Source organism: Heterodontus francisci, unplaced genomic scaffold, assembly GCF_036365525.1.
Source record: "Heterodontus francisci isolate sHetFra1 unplaced genomic scaffold, sHetFra1.hap1 HAP1_SCAFFOLD_201, whole genome shotgun sequence".
Classification (NCBI taxonomy): Eukaryota; Metazoa; Chordata; class Chondrichthyes; order Heterodontiformes; family Heterodontidae; genus Heterodontus; species Heterodontus francisci.
Window position 1 is genome coordinate 1,015,820 of NW_027141653.1, and position 20,680 is coordinate 1,036,499.

A 20,680-nucleotide genomic window follows, 5' to 3' on the forward strand; every position below is an offset into this window, starting at 1 on the left:
AACCCTTTCCACACATACTGAAACACCTTCCACACACACTGAAAGCCCTTCCCCGCACATTCAAACCCCTTCCACACGCTCTGAAACCTCTTCCCCACACGCTGAACCCCTTCCCCACACACTGAAACCCATCCCCACAGACTGAAACACATCCCCACAGACTGAAACACATCCCCACAGACTGAAACCGCTTCCCCACACACTGAAACCCATCCCCACACACTGAAACCCATCCCCACACACTGAAACCTCTTCCCCAAACACTGAAACCTCTTCCCCACACACTGAAACCTCTTCCCCACACACTGAAACGTCTACCCCAAAGACTGAAACCCCTTCCGCACAATCTGAAACCTCTTCCCCACACACTGAAACCTCTTCGCCACACACTGAAACCTCTTCGCCACACACTGAAATCCCTTCCCCACACACTGAAACCCCTTCCCCACACACTGAAACCCCTTCCCCACACACTGAACCCATCCCCACACACTGAAACCCTTCCCCACACACTGAAACCTCTTCCCACACACTGAAACCTCTTTGCCACAGACTGAAACCCTTCCCCTCAAGCTGAAACCCCTTCCCCACACACTGAAACCCCTTCCCCACACACTGAAACCCCTTCCCCACACACTGAACCCATCCCCACACACTGAAACCACTTCCCCAAACACTGAAACCTCTTCCCCACACACTGAAACCCATCCCCACACACTGAAACCTCTACCCCACACACTGAAACCCCTTCCCCACACACTGAAACCCCATCTCCACACACTGAAACCCATCCCCACACACTGAAAACTCTTCCCCACACACTGCAACCTCTTCCCCAAACACTGAAACCCCTTCCCCACAGACTGAAACAACTTAACCAAACACTGAAACCTCTTCCCCACACACTGAAACCTCTTCCCCACACACTGAAACCCATCCCTATACACTGAAACCTCTTCCCCACACACTGAAACCTGTCCCTACACACTGAAACCCATCCCCACACACTGAAACCTCTATCCCACACACTGAAACCTCTTCCCCACGCACTAAAAACCTTCCCCACACACTGAAATCCATCCCCACACACTGAAACCTCTTCCCCACACAATGAAACCTCATCCCCTCACACTGAAAACTTTCACCACACACTGAAACCCTTCCCCACACACTGAAACCCATCCCCACACACTGAAACCTCTTCCCCACACACTGAAACCTCTTCCCCACACACTGAAACCCATCCCCACACACTGAAACCCATCCCCACACACTGAAACCCTTCCCCACAAACTGAAACCTCTTCCCACACACTGAAACCTCTTTGCCACAGACTGAAACCCCTCCCCACACACTGAAACCCCTCCCCACACACTGAAACCTTTTCCCCACACACTGAAACCTCTTCCACACACACTGAAACCTCTTCCCCACACACGGAAACCTCTTCACCACACACTGAAAGCTCTTCCCCACAGACTGAAACCCTTCCCCACACGCTGAAACCTCTTCCCCACACACTGAAACCCCTTCCCCACGCACTGAAACCTCTTCCACACACATTGAAACCTCTTCCCCACACACTGAAACCTCTTCCCCAGACACTGAAACCTCTTCCCCACACACTGAATTCCTTCCCCACGCACTGAATCCTCTTCCACACACACTGAATCATCTTCCCCACACATTGAAACCTCTTCCCCACACACTGAAACCCCTTCCACACACACTGTAACCCCTTCCCCGCACACTGAAACCCCTTCCCCACACACTGAAACCCCTTCCGCACACACTGTAACCCCTTCCCCGCACACTGAAACCCTTTCCACACATACTGAAACACCTTCCACACACACTGAAAGCCCTTCCCCGCACACTGAAACCCCTTCCACACGCTCTGAAACCTCTTCCCCACACGCTGAAACCCTTCCCCACACACTGAAACCCATCCCCACAGACTGAAACACATCCCCACAGACTGAAAACGCTTCCCCACACACTGAAACCCATCCCCACACACTGAAACCCATCCCCACACACTGAAACCTCTTCCCCACACACTGAAACCCCTTCCCCACAGACAGAAACCAATTCCCCACACACTGAAACCTCTTCCCCACACACTGAAACCCCTTCCCCAAACACAGAATGCCTTCCCCACACACTGAAACCTCTTCCCCACACACTGAAACCCCTTCCCCACACACTGAAACCCCTTCCCCACACACTGAAACCCACCCCCACACACTGAAAACTCTTCCCCACACACTGCAACCTCTTCCCCAAACACTGAAACCCCTTCCCCACAAACTGAAACCCCTTCCCCACACACTGAAACCTCTTCTCCACACACTGAAACCCCTTCCCCACAGACTGAAACAACTTACCCAAACACTGTAACCTCTTCCCCAAACACTGAAACCTCTTCCCCACACACTGAAACCTCTTCCCCACACACTGAAACCCATCCCCACACACTGAAACCTCTTCCCCACACACTGAAACCTCTTCCCCACGAGCTAAAAACCTTCCCCACACACTGAAATCCATCCCCAAACACTGAAACCTCTTTCCCACACACTGAAACCCATCCCCACACACTGAAACCCATCCCCACACACTGAAACCTCTTCCCTACACACTGAAAGCACTTCCCCAAAGACTGAAACCCTTCCCCACATACAGAAACCTCTTCCCCACGCACTGAAACCCCTTCCCCACTCACTGAAACCTCTTCCACACACACTGAAACCTCTTCCCCACACTCTGAAACCTCTTCCCCACACACTGAATCTCCTTCCCCACACGCTGAAACTTCTTCCACACCCACTGAAACCCATCCCCACACACTGAAACCTCTTCGCCACAGACTGAAACCCTTCCCCACACACTGAAACCTCTTCCCCACACACTGAAACCTCTTCCCCTCACACTGAAACCCCTTCCCCGCACACTGAAACCTCTTTCCCACACACTGTACCCCCTTCAGCACGCACTGAAACCCCTTCCCCACATACTGACACCTCTTCCCCACACACTGAAACCACTTCCCCACAGACTGATACCCCTTCCCCACACTCTGAAACCTCTTCCCCACACACTGAAACCACTTCCCCACACATTGAAACCCCTTCCCCACACATTGAAACCTCTTTCCCACACACTGAATGCTCTTCCCCACAGACTGAAACCCTTCCCCACACACTGAAACCCCTTCCCCACACACTGAAACCCCTTCCCCACGCACTGAAACCCCTTCCACACACACCAAAACCTCTTCCCCACACACTGAAACCTCTTCCCCACACACTGAAACTCCTTCCCCACGCAGAGAAACCTCTTCCACACACACTGAAACATCTTCCCCACACACTGAATCCTCTTCCCCACACGCTGAAACTTCTTCCACACCCACTGAAACCCCTTCCCCACAGACTGAAACAACTTAACCAAACACTGAAACCTCTTCCCCACACACTGAAACCTCTTCCCCACACACTGAAACCTCTTCCCCACACACTGAAACCCATCCCTACACACTGAAACCTCTTCCCCACACACTGAAACCTGTCCCTACACACTGAAACCCATCCCCACACACTGAAACCTCTATCCCACACACTGAAACCTCTTCCCCACGCACTAAAAACCTTCCCCACACACTGAAATCCATCCCCACACACTGAAACCTCTTCCCCACACAATGAAACCTCATCCCCTCACACTGAAAACCATCCCCACACACTGAAACCTCTTCCCCACACACTGAAACATCTTCCCCACACACTGAAACCCATCCCCACACACTGAAACCCATCCCCACACACTGAAACCCATCCCCACACACTGAAACCCTTCCCCACAAACTGAAACCTCTTCCCAGACACTGAAACCTCTTTGCCACAGACTGAAACCCCTCCCCACACACTGAAACCCCTCCCCACACACTGAAACCTTTTCCCCACACACTGAAAACTCTTCCACACACACTGAATTCCTTCCCCACGCACTGAATCCTCTTCCACACACACTGAATCATCTTCCCCACACATTGAAACCTCTTCCCCACACACTGAAACCCCTTCCACACACACTGTAACCCCTTCCCCGCACACTGAAACCCCTTCCCCACACACTGAAACCCCTTCCGCACACACTGTAACCCCTTCCCCGCACACTGAAACCCTTTCCACACTTACTGAAACCCCTTCCACACACACTGAAAGCCCTTCCCCGCACACTGAAACCCCTTCCACACGCTCTGAAACCTCTTCCCCACACGCTGAAACCCTTCCCCACACACTGAAACCCATCCCCACAGACTGAAACACATCCCCACAGACTGAAACCGCTTCCCCACACACTGAAACCCATCCCCACACACTGAAACCCATCCCCACACACTGAAACCTCTTCCCCACACACTGAAACCCCTTCCCCACAGACAGAAACCAATTCCCCACACACTGAAACCTCTTCCCCACACACTGAAACCCCTTCCCCAAACACAGAAAGCCATCCCCACACACTGAAACCTCTTCCCCACACACTGAAACCCCTTCCCCACACACTGAAACCCCTTCCCCACACACTGAAACCCACCCCCACACACTGAAAACTCTTCCCCACACACTGCAACCTCTTCCCCAAACACTGAAACCCCTTCCCCACAAACTGAAACCCCTTCCCCACACACTGAAACCTCTTCCCCACACACTGAAACCCCTTCCCCACAGACTGAAACAACTTACCCAAACACTGTAACCTCTTCCCCAAACACTGAAACCTCTTCCCCACACACTGAAACCTCTTCCCCACACACTGAAACCCATCCCCACACACTGAAACCTCTTCCCCACACACTGAAACCTCTTCCCCACGCGCTAAAAACCTTCCCCACACACTGAAATCCATCCCCAAACACTGAAACCTCTTTCCCACACACTGAAACCCATCCCCACACACTGAAACCCATCCCCACACACTGAAACCTCTTCCCTACACACTGAAAGCACTTCCCCAAAGACTGAAACCCTTCCCCACATACAGAAACCTCTTCCCCACGCACTGAAACCCCTTCCCCACTCACTGAAACCTCTTCCACACACACTGAAACCTCTTCCCCACACTCTGAAACCTCTTCCCCACACACTGAATCTCCTTCCCCACACGCTGAAACTTCTTCCACACCCACTGAAACCCATCCCCACACACTGAAACCTCTTGGCCACAGACTGAAACCCTTCCCCACACACTGGAACCTCTTCCCCACACACTGAAACCTCTTCCCCTCACACTGAAACCCCTTCCCCGCACACTGAAACCTCTTTCCCACACACTATACCCCCTTCAGCACGCACTGAAACCCCTTCCCCACATACTGAAACCTCTTCCCCACACACTGAAACCACTTCCCCACAGACTGATACCCCTTCCCCAAACTCTGAAACCTCTTCCCCACACTCTGAAACCACTTCCCCACACATTGAAACCCCTTCCCCACACATTGAAACCTCTTTCCCACACACTGAATGCTCTTCCCCACAGACTGAAACCCTTCCCCACACACTGAAACCCCTTCCCCACACACTGAAACCCCTTCCCCACGCACTGAAACCCCTTCCACACACACCAAAACCTCTTCCCCACGCACTGAAACCTCTTCCCCACACACTGAAACTCCTTCCACACGCACAGAAACCTCTTCCACACACACTGAAACATCTTCCCCACACACTGAATCCTCTTCCCCACACACTGAATCCTCTTCCCCACACCCACTGAAACCCATCCCCACACACTGAAACCCCTTCCACACACACTGAAACCTCTTCCACACACACTGAAACCCCTTCCCCACACACTGAAACCCCTTCCACACACACTGTAACCCCTTCCCCACACACTGACACCTCTTTTCCACACACTGAAAGCTCTTCCCCCCAGACTGAAACCCTTGCCCACACACTGAAACCTCTTCCCCACACACTGAAACCCCTTCCCCACGCACTGTAACCCCTTCCCCGCACACTGAAACCCCTTCCCCACACGCTGAAACCCCTTCCCCACACGCTGAAACCCCTTCCCCACCCACTGAAACCCCTTCCACACACACTGAAGCCCCTTCCCTGCACACTGAAAACCCTTCCCCACACACTGAAACCCCTTCACCACGCACTGAAACCCTTTCCACACACACTGAAAACTCTTCCCCACACAATGAAACCTCTTCCCCGCACACTGAAACCTCTTCCCCACACACTGAAACCCCTTCCCCACGCACTGAAACCCCGTCCACACACACTGAAAACTCTTCCCCACACAATGAAACCTCTTCCCCCCACACTGAAACCTCTCCCCCACACATTGAAAATCCTTCCCCACGCACTGAAACCTCTTCCATTCACACTGAAACATCTTCCCCACACTGAAACCTCTTCCACATCCACTGAAATCCATCGCCACACATTGAAACCCCTTCCACACATACTGAAACCCCTTCCCCACACACTGAAACCCCTTCCCCACACACTGAGACCCCATCCACACACACTGTAACCCCTTCCCCGCACACTGAAACCCCTTCCCCACACACTGAAACCCCTTCCACACACACTGAAACCCCTTCCCTGCACACTGAAAACCCTTCCCCGCACACTGAAACCCCTTCCCCACACGCTGAAACCCCTTCCCCACACGCTTAAACGCCTTCCACACACACTGAAACCCATTCCCCACAGAGTGAAACCTCTTCCCCGCACACTGAAACCCCTTCCCCACACACTGAAACCCCTTCCACACACACTGAAACCCCTTCCCTGCACACTGAAAACCCTTCCCCGCACACTGAAACCCCTTCCCCACACGCTGAAACATCTTCCCCACACACTGAAAACTCTTCCCAACACAGTGAAACCCCTTATCCACACACTGAAACCCCTTCCACACACACTGAAACCTCTTCCCCACACACTGAAACCTCTTCCCCACAGGCAGAAACCCCTTCCCCACACACTGAAACCCATCCCCACACACTGAAACCTCATCCCCACTCACTGAAACCCATCCCCACACAGTGAAACCCCTTCCCCACACACTGAAACCCATCCCCACACATTGAAAACCTTCCCCACACACTGAAACCCCTTCCCACGCACTGAAACCTCTTCCCCACAGACTGAAACCACTTCCCCACAAACTGAAACCTCGCACACTGCAACCTCTTCCCCACACTCTGATTCCCCTTCCCCACACACTGAAACCCCTTCCCCACACACTGAAACCTCTTCCCCACACACTGAAACCTCTTCCCCACACACTGAAACCTCTTCCCCACACTCTGAAACCTCTTCCCCACACACTGAAACCTCTTCCCCACACACTGAAACCTCATCCCCACACACTGAAACCCATCCCCACACAGTGAAACCCCTTCCCCACACACTGAAACCCATCCCCACACATTGAAAACCTTCCCCACACACTGAAAGCCCTTCCCACGCACTGAAACCCCGTCCACACACACTGAAAACTCTTCCCCACACAATGAAACCTCTTCCCCCCACACTGAAACCTCTCCCCCACACATTGAAAATCCTTCCCCACGAACTGAAACCTCTTCCATTCACACTGAAACATCTTCCCCACACTGAAACCTCTTCCACATCCACTGAAACCCATCGCCACACATTGAAACCCCTTCCACACATACTGAAACCCCTTCCCCACACACTGAAACCCCTTCCCCACACACTGAGACCCCATCCACACACACTGTAACCCCTTCCCCGCACACTGAAACCCCTTCCCCACACACTGAAACCCCTTCCACACACACTGAAACCCCTTCCCTGCACACTGAAAACCCTTCCCCGCACACTGAAACCCCTTCCCCACACGCTGAAACCCCTTCCCCACACGCTTAAACGCCTTCCACACACACTGAAACCCATTCCCCACAGAGTGAAACCTCTTCCCCGCACACTGAAACCCCTTCCCCACACACTGAAACCCCTTCCACACACACTGAAACCCCTTCCCTGCACACTGAAAACCCTTCCCCGCACACTGAAACCCCTTCCCCACACGCTGAAACCTCTTCCCCACACACTGAAAACTCTTCCCAACACAGTGAAACCCCTTATCCACACACTGAAACCCCTTCCACACACACTGAAACCTCTTCCCCACACACTGAAACCTCTTCCCCACAGGCAGAAACCCCTTCCCCACACACTGAAACCCATCCCCACACACTGAAACCTCATCCCCACTCACTGAAACCCATCCCCACACAGTGAAACCCCTTCCCCACACACTGAAACCCATCCCCACACATTGAAAACCTTCCCCACACACTGAAACCCCTTCCCACGCACTGAAACCTCTTCCCCACAGACTGAAACCACTTCCCCACAAACTGAAACCTCGCACACTGCAACCTCTTCCCCACACTCTGATTCCCCTTCCCCACACACTGAAACCCCTTCCCCACACACTGAAACCTCTTCCCCACACACTGAAACCTCTTCCCCACACACTGAAACCTCTTCCCCACACTCTGAAACCTCTTCCCCACACACTGAAACCTCTTCCCCACACACTGAAACCTCATCCCCACACACTGAAACCCATCCCCACACAGTGAAACCCCTTCCCCACACACTGAAACCCATCCCCACACATTGAAAACCTTCCCCACACACTGAAACCCCTTCCCACGCACTGAAACCTCTTCCCCACAGACAGAAACCCCTTCCCCACACTCTGAAACGTCTTCCCCACACACTGAAACCCCTTCCCCACAAACTGAAACCTCTTCGCCACAGACTGAAACCCTTCCCCACACCCTAAAACCTCTTCCCCACACACTGAAACCTCTTCGCCACTGACTGAAACCCTTCCCCACACACTGAAGCCTCTTCCCCACACACTGAAACCTCTTCCCCAAACACTGAAACCTCTTCCCCACACACTGAAACCTCTTCGCCACAGACTGAAACCCTTCCCCACACACTGAAGCCTCTTCCCCACACACTGAAACCTCTTCCCCAAACACTGAAACCTCTTCCCCACACACTGAAACCTCTTCCCCACACACTGAAACCCCTTCCCCGCACACTGAAACCTCTTCCCCACACACTGAATCCCCTTCCCCACACACTGAAACCCCTTCCCCGCACACTGAAACCTCTTCCCCACACACTGAATCCCCTTCACCACACACTGAAACCCCTTCACCACACACTGAAACCCCTTCCCCACAGACTGAAACCCCTTCCACACGCACTGAAACCCATCCCCACACACTGAAACCCATCCCCACACACTGTAATCTCTTCCCCACACACTGAAACCCCTTCCCCACACACTGAAACCCCTTCCCCACACACTGAAACCACTTCCCCACGCACTGAAACCCATCCCAACACACTGGAACCTCTTCCCCCCACACTGGAACCTCTTCCCCCCACACTGAAACCCCTTCCCCAGACACTGAAACCCATCCCCACACACTGAAACCCATCCTCACACACTGAAACCTCTTCCCCACACACTGAAAGCTCTTCCCCAAAGACTGAAACCCTTCCCCACATACAGAAACCTCTTCCCCACGCACTGAAACCCCTTCCCCAACCACTGAAACCTCTTCCACGCACACTGAAACCTCTTCCCCACACTCTGAAACCTCTTCCCCAGACACTGAAGCTCCTTCCCCACACGCCGAAACATCTTCCACACCCACTGAAACCCATCCCCACACACTGAAACCTCTTCGCCACAGATGAAACCCTTCCCCACACACTGAAACCTCTTCCCCACACACTGAAACCTCTTCCCCACACACTGAATCCTCTTCCCCACACACTGAAACCCCTTCCCCGCACACTGAAACCTCTTTCCCACACACTGTACCCCCTTCACCACGCACTGAATCCTCTTCCCCACACACTGAAACCTCTTCCCCACACACTGAAATCTCTTCCCCACACACTGAAACCTCTTCCCCACAGACTGATACCCCTTCCCCACACTCTGAAACCTCTTCCCCACACTCTGAAACCTCTTCCCCACACACTGAAACCACTTCCCCACACATTGAAACCCCTTCCCCACACACTGAAACATCTTTCCCACACACTGAAAGCTCTTCCCCACAGACTGAAACCCTTCCCCACACACTGAAACCTCTTCCCCACACACTGAAACCCCTTCCCCACGCACTGAAACCCCTTCCACACACCCCAAAACCTCTTCCCCACACACTGAAACATCTTCCCCACACACTGAATCCTCTTCCACACACGCTGAAACTTCTTCCACACCCACTGAAACCCATCCCCACACACTGAAACCCCTTCCACACACACTGAAACCTCTTCCACACACACTGAAACCCCTTACCCACACACTGAAACCCCTTCCACACACACTGTAACCCCTTCCCCACACACTGACACCTCTTTCCCACACACTGAAACCCCTTCCCCACGCACTGTAACCCCTTCCACACACGCTGAAAACTCTTCCCCACACAATGAAACCTCTTCCCCCCACACTGAAACCTCTCCCCCACACATTGAAACTCATTCCCCACGCACTGAAACCTCTTCCACTCACACTGAAACGTCTTCCCCACTCATTGAAACCCCTTCCGCACGCACTGAAACCCCTTCCACACACACTGAAAACTCTTCCCCACACAATGAAACCTCTTCCCCCCACACTGAATCCTCTCCCGCACACATTGAAACTCATTCCCCACGCACTGAAAACTCTTCCACTCACACTGAAACGTCTTCCCCACACATTGAAACCCCTTCCGCACGCACTGAAACCCCTTCCACACACACTGAAAACTCTTCCCCACACAATGAAACCTCTTCCCCCCACACTGAATCCTCTCCCACACACACTGTAACCCCTTCCCCGCACACTGAAACCACTTCCCCACACACTGAAACCCCTTCCACACACACTGAAACCCCTTCCCTGCACACTGAAAACCCTTCCCCGCACACTGAACCCCATTCCCCACACGCTGAAACCCCTTCCCCACACGCTGAAACGCCTTCCACATACACTGAAACCCATTCCCCACACACTGAAACCCATCCCCACAGACTGAAACCTCTTCCCCACTCACTGAAACCCATCCCCACACACTGAAACCTCTTCCCCGCTAACTGAAACCTCTTCCCCACACACTGAAACCTCTTCCCCACACACAGAAACCCTTCCCTACACGCTGAAACCCCTTCCCCACAGGCAGAAACCCCTTCCACACACACTGAAAACCCTTCCACACACAATAAAACCTCTTCCACACACAATGAAACCCCTTCCCCACACAATGAAACCCCTTCCCCACACGCTGAAACCCCTTCCACACACACTGAAGCCCCTTCCCCACATACTGAAACCCTTCCCCACACACTGAAACCCTTCTCCACACACTGAAACCTCTTCCCCGCACACTGAAACATATTTCACTCACACTGAAACCCATCCCAAGACACTGAAACCTCTTCCCCACACAATGAAACCTCTTCCCCACACACTGAAACCCCTTCCGCACACACTGAAACCCCTTCCACACACACTTAAACCCCTTCCCCACACACTGAAACCCCTTCCCCACACACTGAAACCCCTTCCCCGCACACTGAAACCTCTTCCCCACACACTGAAACTCCTTCCCCACAGACTGAAACCACTTCCCCACACACTAAAACCTCTTCCCCACACACTGAAAACTCTTCCCAACACACTGAAACCCCTTATCCACACACTGAAACCCCTTCCACACACACTGAAACCTATTCCCCACAGGCAGAAACCCCATCCCCACACACTGAAACCCATCCCCACACACTGAAACCCATCCCCACACACTGAAACCTCATCCCCACACACTGAAACCCATCCCCACACAGTGAAACCCCTTCCCCACACACTGAAACCCATCCCCACACATTGAAAACCTTCCCCACACACTGAAACCCCTTCCCACGCACTGAAACCTCTTCCCCACAGACTGAAACCACTTCCCGACAAACTGAAACCTCGCACACTGCAACCACTTCCCCACACTCTGATTCCCCTTCACCACACACTGAAACCCCTTCCCCACACACTGAAACCTCTTCCCCACACACTGAAACCCCTTCCCCACAGACAGAAACCCCTTCCCCACACTCTGAAACCTCTTCCCCACACACTGAAACCCCTTCCCCACAAACTGAAAATCTTCCCCACACACTGAAACACTTCCCCACACACTGAAACCTCTTGCCCACACCCTAAAACCTCTTCCCCACACACTGAAACCTCTTCGCCACAGACTGAAACCCTTCCCCACACACTGAAGCCTCTTCCCCACACACTGAAACCTCTTCCCCAAACACTGAAACCTCTTCCCCACACACTGAAACCTCTTCCCCACACACTGAAACCCCTTCCCCGCACACTGAATCCCCTTCCCCACACACTGAATCCCCTTCATCACACACTGAAACCCCTTCCCCACAGACTGAAACCCCTTCCCCACGCACTGAAACCCATCCCCACACTCTGAAACCCATCCCCACATACTGTAATCTCTTCCCCACACACTGAAACCCCTTCCCCACACACTGAAACCCCTTCCCCACGCACTGAAACCCATCCCAACTCACTGGAACCTCTTCCCCACACACTGAAACCCCTTCCCCACACACTGAAACCCATCCCCACACACTGAAACCCATCCCCACACACTGAAACCTCTTCCCTACACACTGAAAGCACTTCCCCAAAGACTGAAACCCTTCCCCACATACAGAAACCCCTTCCCCACGCACTGAAACCCCTTCCCCACGCACTGAAACCCCTTCCCCACGCACTGAAACCTCTTCCACACACACTGAAACCTCTTCCCCACACTCTGAAACCTCTTCCCCACACACTGAATCTCCTTCCCCACACGCTGAAACTTCTTCCACACCCACTGACACCCATCCCCACACACTGAAACCTCTTTGCCACAGACTGAAACCCTTCCCCACACACTGAAACCTCTTCCCCACACACTGAAACCTCTTCCCCACACACACTTTCAGTGCAGCAGCTTTTTCGGGAGCAGCGTGTGAGCGAGTGAGCAGCTGGAAAAGTCAGTTTGAAAGTAAATTTAATTTCCTTTTGTTTTTCGGCGGAGGCCAGGGGGCTGCTGGGTAAGTAAAACACTATATATTTGGGCGGTTTCTGAACCCGAGACACCACACTTGTAGTGTCTCCCACCCGCCCTCCTCCTCTAACAAAAAAAAAGGACTCGGTGGGGTGTTTATAAGGTAAGGCTTTTTCGATTTCTCTGGTTTTATTGTGATTGGTAAAAACTTTTCGTTCCTTTTTCATTTAACTAAGTTTAAACTTAAGATTAAAAATGGCAGGAGATCTCAGACCCGTATCATGCTCCTCTTGCTCAATGTGGGAGCTCAGGGAAATGTCTGATGACCCTGGCTCCTTCACGTGCAGGAAGTGTGTCCAGCTGCAGCTCTTGTTAGACCGCATGACGGCTCTCGAGCTGCGGATGGACTCACTTTGGAGCATGCGCGATGCTGAGGAGGTAGTGGATAGCACGTTTAGTGAATTGGTCACACCGCAGATTAGGATTGCTGAAGGAGAAAGGGAATGGGTGACCAAAAGGCAGAGAAAGAGCAGGAAATCAGCGCAGGAGTCCCCTGCGGTCATCTCCCTCCAAAACAAGTATACCGTTTTGGATACTGTTGAGGGAGATGGCTCACCAGGGGAAGGCAGCAGTAGCCAGGTCCATGGCACCGTGGCTGGCTCTGCTGTTCAGAAGGGCGGGAAAAAGAGTGGAAGGGCTATAGTGGTAGGGGATTCGATTGTAAGGGGAGTAGATAGGCGGTTCTGTGGTCGAAAACGAGGCTCCCGAATGGTATGTTGCCTCCCAGGTGCACGGGTCAGGGACGTCTCAGATCGGCTGCAGAACATTCTAAAGGGGGAGGGTGAACAGCCAGTTGTCATTGTGCACATAGGCACTAATGATATAGGTAAAAAACGGGATGAGGTCCTACAAGCAGAGTTTAGGGAGTTAGGAGCCAAGTTAAAAAGTAGGACCTCAAAGGTCGTAATCTCAGGATTACTACCAGTGCCACGTGATAGTCAGAGTAAAAATGAAAGAATAGTCAGGATGAATGCGTGACTTGAGAGATGGTGCAGGAAGGAGGGGTTCAGATTTTTGGGACATTGGGACCGGTTCTGGGGGAGGTGGGACTATTACAAATTGGACGGTCTACACCTGGGCCGGACTGGAACCAATGTCCTTGGAGGTGCTTTTGCTAACGCTGTTGGGGAGGGTTTAATCTAATGTGGCAGGGGGATGGGAACCAATTGAGGTCAGTTGACAGTAAGGAGGTAGTAACAAAAGCCTGTAAGGAACTAGATAATGAAGTCAGTGTGACTAAGGGGAAGAGCAGGCAGGGAGCAGATGATGAATATAAAGGGACTGGTGGTCTGAGGTGCATTTGTTTTAATGCAAGAAGTGTAGTTGGTAAGGCAGATGAACTTAGGGCTTGGATTGGTACCTGGGAGTATGATGTTATTGCTATTACTGAGACTTGGTTGAGGGAAGGGCATGATTGGCAACTAAATATCCCAGGATATCGATGCTTCAGGCGGGATAGAGAGGGAGGTAAAAGGGGTGGAGGAGTTGCATTACTGGTCAAAGAGGATATCACAGCTGTGCTGAAGGAGGGCACTATGGAGGACTCGAGCAGTGAGGCAATATGGACAGAACTCAGAAATAGGAAGGGTGCGGTAACAATGTTGGGGCTGTACTACAGGCCTCCCAACAGCGAGCGTGAGATAGAGGTACAAATATGTAAACAGATTATGGAAAGATGTAGGAGCAACAGGGTGGTGGTGATAGGAGATTTTAATTTTCCCAACATTGACTGGGATTCGCTTAGTGTTAGAGGTCCAGATGGAGCAGAATCTGTAAGGAGCATCCAGGAGGGTTTTCTAGAGCAGTATGTAAATAGTCCAACTCGGGAAGGGCCCATACTGGACCTGGTGTTGGGGAATGAGCCCGGCCAGGTTGTTGAAGTTTCAGTAGGGGACTACTTTGGGAATAGTGATCACAATTCCGTAAGCTTTAAAATACTCATGGACAAAGACGAGAGTGGTCCTAAAGGAAGAGTGCTAAATTGGGGGAAGGCCAACTATACCAAAATTCGGCAGGAGCTGGGAAATGTAGATTGGGAGCAGCTGTTTGAAGGTAAATCCACATGTGATATGTGGGAGGCTTTTAAAGAGAGGTTGATTAGCGTGCAGGAGAGACATGTTCCTGTGAAAATGAGGGATAGAAATGGCAAGATTAGGGAACCATGGATGACAGGTGAAATTGTGAGACTAGCTAAGAGGAAAAAGGAAGCATACATAAGGTCTAGGCGGCTGATGAAAGACGAAGCTTTGAAAGAATATCGGGAATGTAGGACCAATCTGAAACGAGGAATTAAGAGGGCTAAAAGGGGTCATGAAATATCTTTAGCAAACAGGGTTAAGGAAAATCCCAAAGCCTTTTATTCATATATAAGGAGAAAGAGGGTAACTAGAGAAAGGATTGGCCCACTAAAGGACAAAGGAGGAATGTTATGCTTGGACTCAGAGAAAATGGGTGAGATTCTAAACGAGTACTTTGCATCGGTATTCACCGAGGAGAGGGACATGACGGATGTTGAGGTTGGGAACAGATGTTTGATTACTCTAGGTCAAGTCGGCATAAGGAGGGAGGAAGTGTTGGGTATTCTAAAGGGCATTAAGGTGGACAAGTCCCCAGGTCCGGATGGGATCTATCCCAGGTTACTGAGGGAAGCGAGAGAGGAAATAGCTGGGGCCTTAACAGATATCTTTGTAGCATCCTTAAACACGGGTGAGGTCCCGGAGGACTGGAGAATTGCTAATGTTGTCCCCTTGTTTAAGAAGGGTAGCAGGGATAATCCAGGTAATTATAGACCGGTGAGCCTGACGTCAGTGGCAGGGAAGCTGCTGGAGAAGATACTGAGGGATAGGATCTATTCCCATTTGGAAGAAAATGGGCTCATCAGTGATAGGCAACATGGTTTTGTGCAGGGAAGGTCATGTCTTACCAACTTAATAGAATTCTTTGAGGAAGTGACAAAGTTGATTGATGAGGGAAGGGCTGTCGATGTCATATACATGGACTTCAGTAAGGCGTTTGATAAGGTTCCCCATGGCAGGCTGATGGAGACAGTGAAGGCGCTTGGGGTCCAAGGTGTACTAGCTCGATGGATAAAGAACTGGCTGGGCAACAGGAGACAGAGAGTAGCAGTAGAAGGGAGTTTCTCAAAATGGAGACGTGTGACCAGTGGTGTTCCACAGGGATCCGTGCTGGGACCACTGTTGTTTGTGATATACATTAATGATTTGGAGGAAAGTATAGGTGGACTGATTAGCAAATTTGCAGACGACACTAAGATTGGTGGAGTAGCAGATAGTGAAGGGGACTGTCAGAGAATACAGCAGAATATAGATAGATTGGAGAGTTGGGCAGAGAAATGGCAGATGGAGTTCAATCAGGGCAAATGCGAGGTGATGCATTTTGGAAGACCAATTCAAGAGTGAACTATACAGTAAATGGAAAAGTCCTGGGGAAAATTGATGTCCAGAGAGATTTGGGTGTTCAGGTCCACTGTTCCCTGAAGGTGGCAACGCAGGTAAATAGAGTGGTCAAGAAGGCATACGGCATGCTTTCCTTCATCGGACGGGGCATTGAGTACAAGAGTTGGCAGGTCATGTTACAGTTGTATAGGACTTTGGTTCGGCCATATTTGGAATACTGCGTACAGTTCTGGTCGCCACATTATCAAAAGGATGTGGATGCTTTAGAGAGGGTGCAGAGGAGGTTCACAAGGATGTTGCCTGGTATGGAGGGCGCTAGCTATGAAGAGAGGTTGAGCAGATTAGGATTATTTTCATTAGAAAGACGGAGGTTGAGGGGGGACCTGATTGAGGTGTACAAAATCATGAGAGGTATAGACAGGGTGGATAGCAAGAGGCTTTTTCCCAGAGTGGGGGTTTCAATTACGAGAGGACACGAGTTCAAAGTGAAAGGGGAAAAGTTTAGGGGGGATATGCGTGGAAAGTTCTTTACGCAGAGGGTGGTGGGCACCTGGAACGCATTGCCAGCGGAGGTGGTAGATGCGGGCACGATGGATTCTTTTAAGATGTATCTAGACAGATACATGAATGGGCAGGAAGAAAAGAGATACAGAACCTTAGAAAATAGGCGACATGTTTAGAGAGAGGATCTGGATCGGCGCAGGCTTGGAGGGCCGAAGGGCCTGTTCCTGTGCTGTAATTATCTTTGTTCTTTGTTCTTTGTTCTTTGTTCACTGAAACCCCTTCCCCGCACACTGAAACCTCTTTCCCTCACACTGAACCCCCTTCAGCACGCACTGAAACCCCTTCCCCACATACTGAAACCTCTTCCCCACAGACTGATACCCCTTCCCCACACTCTGAAACCTCTTCCCCACACACTGAAACCACTTCCCCACACATTGAAACCCCTTCCCCACACATTGAAACCCCTTCCCCACACATTGAAACCTCTTTCCCACACACTGAATGTTCTTCCCCACAGACTGAAACCCTTCCCCACACACTGAAACCTCTTCCCCACACACTGAAACCCCTTCCCCACGCACTGAAACCCCTTCCACACACACCAAAACCTCTTCCCCACACACTGAAACCTCTTCCCCACACACTGAAACCTCTTCCCCACACACTGAAACTCCTTCCCCACGCACAGAAACCTCTTCCACACACACTGAAACATCTTCCCCACACACTGAATCCTCTTCCCCACACGCTGAAGCTTCTTCCACACCCACTGAAACCCATCCCCACACACTGAAACCCCTTCCACACACACTGAATCCTCTTCCACACACACTGAAACCCCTTCCCCACACACTGAAACCCCTTCCACACACACTGTAACCCCTTCCACACACACTGTAACCCCTTCCCCACACTGACACCTCTTTTCCACACACTGAAAGCTCTTCCCCCCAGACTGAAACCCTTGCCCACACACTGAAACCCCTTCCCCACACACTGAAACCCCTTCCCCACGCACTGAAACCCCTTCCACACACACTGAAAACTCTTCCCCACACAATGGAACCTCTTCCCCCCACACTGAAACCTCTCCCCCACACATTGAAAATCCTTCCACTCGCACTGAAACCTCTTCCACTCACACTGAAACATCTTCCCCACACACTGAAACCTCTTCCTCACACGCTGAAACTTCTTCCACACCCACTGAAACCCATCCCCACACATTGAAACCCCTTCCACACATACTGAAACCTCTTCCACACACACTGAAACCCCTTCCCCACACACTGAAACCCCATCCACACACAATGAAACCCATCCCCAAACACTGAAACCTCTTCCCCACACACTGAAACCTCTTCCCCACAGACTGATACCCCTTCCCCACACTCTGAAACCTCTTCCCCACACTCTGAAACCTCTTCCCCACACTCTGAAACCTCTTCCCCACACACGGAAACCACTTCCCCACACATTGAAACCCCTTCCCCACACACTGAAACCTCTTTCCCACACACTGAAAGCTCTTCACCACACACTGAAACCCCATCCCCACAGACTGAAACCCCTTCCCCACGCACTGAAACCCATCCCCACACACTGAAACCCATCCCCACACACTGTAATCTCTTCCCCACACACTGAAACCCCTGCCCCACACACTGAAACCACTTCCCCACGCACTGAAACCCATCCCAACACACTGGAACCTCTTCCCCCCACACTGAAACCCCTTCCCCACACACTGAAACCCATCCCCACACACTGAAACCCAACCCCACACACTGAAACCTCTTCCCCACTCACTGAAAGCTCTTCCCCAAAGACTGAAACCCTTCCCCACATACAGTTTCCTCTTCCCCACGCACTGAAACCCCTTCCCCAACCACTGAAACCTCTTCCACACTCACTGAAACCTCTTCCCCACACACTGAAGCTCCTTCCCCACACGCTGAAACATCTTCCACACCCACTGAAACCCATCCCCACACACTGAAACCTCTTCGCCACAGACTGAAACCCTTCCCCACACACTGAAACCTCTTCCCCACACACTGAAACTCCTTCCCCACGCACAGAAACCTCTTCCACACACACTGAAACATCTTCCCCACACACTGAAACCTCTTCCCCACAAGCTGAAACTTCTTCTACACCCACTGAAACCCATCCCCACATACTGAAACCCCTTCCCCGCACACTGAAACCCCTTCCCCGCACACTGAAACCCCTTCCCCACACACTGAAACCTCTTCCACACACACTGAAACCTCTTCCCCACACACTGATACCCCTTCCCCACACTCTGAAACCTCTTTCCCACACACTGAAACCTCTTCCCCACACATTTAAACCCCTTCCCCACACACTGAAACCTCTTTCCCACACACTGAAACCTCTTCCCCACACACTGAAACCTCTTCCCCACACATTTAAACCCCTTCCCCACACACTGAAACCTCTTCCCCACACACTGAAACCCCTTCCCCACGCACTGAAACCCCTTCCACACACACTGAAACCTCTTCCACACACACTGAAACCCCTTCCCCGCGCACAGAAACCTCTTCCACACACACTGAAACATCTTCCCCACACACTGAATCCTCTTCCACACCCACTGAAACCCATCCACACACACTGAAACCTCTTCCACACACACTGAAACCCCTTCCCCACACACTGAAACCCCTTCCACACACACTGTAACCCCTTCCCCACACACTGACACCTCTTTCCCACACACTGAAACCCCTTCCCCACGCACTGAAATCCCTTCCACACACACTGAAAACTCTTCCCCACACAATGAAACCTCTTCCCCCCACACTGAAACCTCTCCTCCACACATTGAAACTCCTTCCCCACGCACTGAAACCTCTTCCACACACACTGAAACCTCTTCCCCACACTCTGAAACCTCTTCCCCACACACTGAAACTTCCTCCCCACACGCTGAAACTTCTTCCACACCCACTGAAACCCATCCGCACACACTGAAAGCTCTTCGCCACAGACGGAAACCCTTCCCCACTCACTGAAACCCCTTCCCGACACACTGAAACCTCTTCCCCACAGACTGAAACCCCTTCCCCACAGACTGAAACCCCTTCCCCACACTCTGAAACCTCTTCCCCACACACTGAAACCACGTCCCCACACATTGAAACCCCATCCCCACACAATGAAACCTCTTTCCCACACACTGAAAGCTCTTCCCCACAGACTGAAACCCTTCCCCACACACTGAAACCTCTTCCCCACAAACAGAACACCCTTCCCCACGCACTGAAACCCCTTCCACACACACCAAAACCTCTTCCCCACAAACTGAAACTCCTTCCCCACGCACAGAAACCTCTTCCACACACACTAAAACATCTTCCCCACACACTGAAACCTCTTCCCCACACGCTGAAACTTCTTCCACACCCACTGAAACCCATCCCCACACACTGAAACCCCTTCCACACACACTGAAACCTCTTCCACACACACTGAAACCCCTTCCCCACACACTGAAACCCTA